The following is a 2,761-nucleotide window of genomic DNA, read 5'->3' as shown; positions in this document are numbered from 1 at the left end:
TTGCCACCGACTGCGACAGGAGTCAGCGAGAGCAGTCCTTTTGTCGTCGGTAGTCAGACTTGATTGGGCTGCCTAGATCAGGTGGCCAAGGGGATGGGAGTGACGGTGGGCGACAGGGAACGAAGCCGATGTTGGTACTTTGGTATCTTGATGCGAAAATCGGTGATCCAGGCAGCCAACACGCATCGATGCGTGTTCCCTGATAACCGGATCGGTAGCCTCAAGTGCGTGCGCAACCGGACAGCCTGTCGACAGCAAAATAACGGATCGATACATGGTACAGCCTTGCCACCGACTGCGACAGGAGTCAGCGAGAGCAATCCTTTTGTAGTCGGTAGTCAGACTTGATTGGGCTGCCTAGATCAGGTGGCCAAGGGGATGGGAGCGACGGTGGGCGACAGGCAACGAAACTGATGTTGGTCCTTTGGTATCTTGATGCGAAAATCGGTGATCCAGGCAGCCAACACGCATCGATGCGTGTTCCCTGATAACCGGATCGGTAGCCTCAAGTGCGTGCGCAACCGGACAGCCTGTCGACAGCAAAATAACGGATCGATACATGGTACAGCCTTGCCACCGACTGCGACAGGAGTCAGCGAGAGCAGTCCTTTTGTAGTCGGTAGTCAGACTTGATTGGGCTGCCTAGATCAGGTGGCCAAGGGGATGGGAGTGACGGTGGGCGACAGGGAACGAAGCCGATGTTGGTACTTTGGTATCTTGATGCGAAAATCGGTGATCCAGGCAGCCAACACGCATCGATGCGTGTTCCCTGATAACCGGATCGGTAGCCTCAAGTGCGTGCGCAACCGGACAGCCTGTCGACAGCAAAATAACGGATCGATACATGGTACAGCCTTGCCACCGACTGCGACAGGAGTCAGCGAGAGCAGTCCTTTTGTAGTCGGTAGTCAGACTTGATTGGGCTGCCTAGATCAGGTGGCCAAGGGGATGGGAGCGACGGTGGGCGACAGGCAACGAAACTGATGTTGGTACTTTGGTATCTTGATGCGAAAATCGGTGATCCAGGCAGCCAACACGCATCGATGCGTGTTCCCTGATAACCGGATCGGTAGCCTCAAGTGCGTGCGCAACCGGACAGCCTGTCGACAGCAAAATAACGGATCGATACATGGTACAGCCTTGCCACCGACTGCGACAGGAGTCAGCGAGAGCAGTCCTTTTGTAGTCGGTAGTCAGACTTGATTGGGCTGCCTAGATCAGGTGGCCAAGGGGATGGGAGCGACGGTGGGCGACAGGCAACGAAACTGATGTTGGTCCTTTGGTATCTTGATGCGAAAATCGGTGATCCAGGCAGCCAACACGCATCGATGCGTGTTCCCTGATAACCGGATCGGTAGCCTCAAGTGCGTGCGCAACCGGACAGCCTGTCGACAGCAAAATAACGGATCGATACATGGTACAGCCTTGCCACCGACTGCGACAGGAGTCAGCGAGAGCAGTCCTTTTGTAGTCGGTAGTCAGACTTGATTGGGCTGCCTAGATCAGGTGGCCAAGGGGATGGGAGCGACGGTGGGCGACAGGCAACGAAACTGATGTTGGTACTTTGGTATCTTGATGCGAAAATCGGTGATCCAGGCAGCCAACACGCATCGATGCGTGTTCCCTGATAACCGGATCGGTAGCCTCAAGTGCGTGCGCAACCGGACAGCCTGTTGACAGCAAAATAACGGATCGATACATGGTACAGCCTTGCCACCGACTGCGACAGGAGTCAGCGAGAGCAGTCCTTTTGTAGTCGGTAGTCAGACTTGATTGGGCTGCCTAGATCAGGTGGCCAAGGGGATGGGAGCGACGGTGGGCGACAGGCAACGAAACTGATGTTGGTACTTTGGTATCTTGATGCGAAAATCGGTGATCCAGGCAGCCAACACGCATCGATGCGTGTTCCCTGATAACCGGATCGGTAGGCTCAAGTGCGTGCGCAACCGGACAGCCTGTCGACAGCAAAATAACGGATCGATACATGGTACAGCCTTGCCACCGACTGCGACAGGAGTCAGCGAGAGCAGTCCTTTTGTAGTCGGTAGTCGGACTTGATTGGGCTGCCTAGATCAGGTGGCCAAGGGGATGGGAGCGACGGTGGGCGACAGGCAACGAAACTGATGTTGGTCCTTTGGTATCTTGATGCGAAAATCGGTGATCCAGGCAGCCAACACGCATCGATGCGTGTTCCCTGATAACCGGATCGGTAGCCTCAAGTGCGTGCGCAACCGGACAGCCTGTCGACAGCAAAATAACGGATCGATACATGGTACAGCCTTGCCACCGACTGCGACAGGAGTCAGCGAGAGCAGTCCTTTTGTAGTCGGTAGTCAGACTTGATTGGGCTGCCTAGATCAGGTGGCCAAGGGGATGGGAGCGACGGTGGGCGACAGGCAACGAAACTGATGTTGGTCCTTTGGTATCTTGATGCGAAAATCGGTGATCCAGGCAGCCAACACGCATCGATGCGTGTTCCCTGATAACCGGATCGGTAGCCTCAAGTGCGTGCGCAACCGGACAGCCTGTCGACAGCAAAATAACGGATCGATACATGGTACAGCCTTGCCACCGACTGCGACAGGAGTCAGCGAGAGCAGTCCTTTTGTAGTCGGTAGTCAGACTTGATTGGGCTGCCTAGATCAGGTGGCCAAGGGGATGGGAGCGACGGTGGGCGACAGGCAACGAAACTGATGTTGGTCCTTTGGTATCTTGATGCGAAAATCGGTGATCCAGGCAGCCAACACGCATCGATGCGTGT

Source organism: Dermacentor variabilis, chromosome 9, assembly GCF_050947875.1.
Source record: "Dermacentor variabilis isolate Ectoservices chromosome 9, ASM5094787v1, whole genome shotgun sequence".
Taxonomy (NCBI): domain Eukaryota; kingdom Metazoa; phylum Arthropoda; class Arachnida; order Ixodida; family Ixodidae; genus Dermacentor; species Dermacentor variabilis.
The sequence above is the reverse complement of the archived record's forward strand: the minus strand, read 5'-3'. Positions refer to the sequence as shown.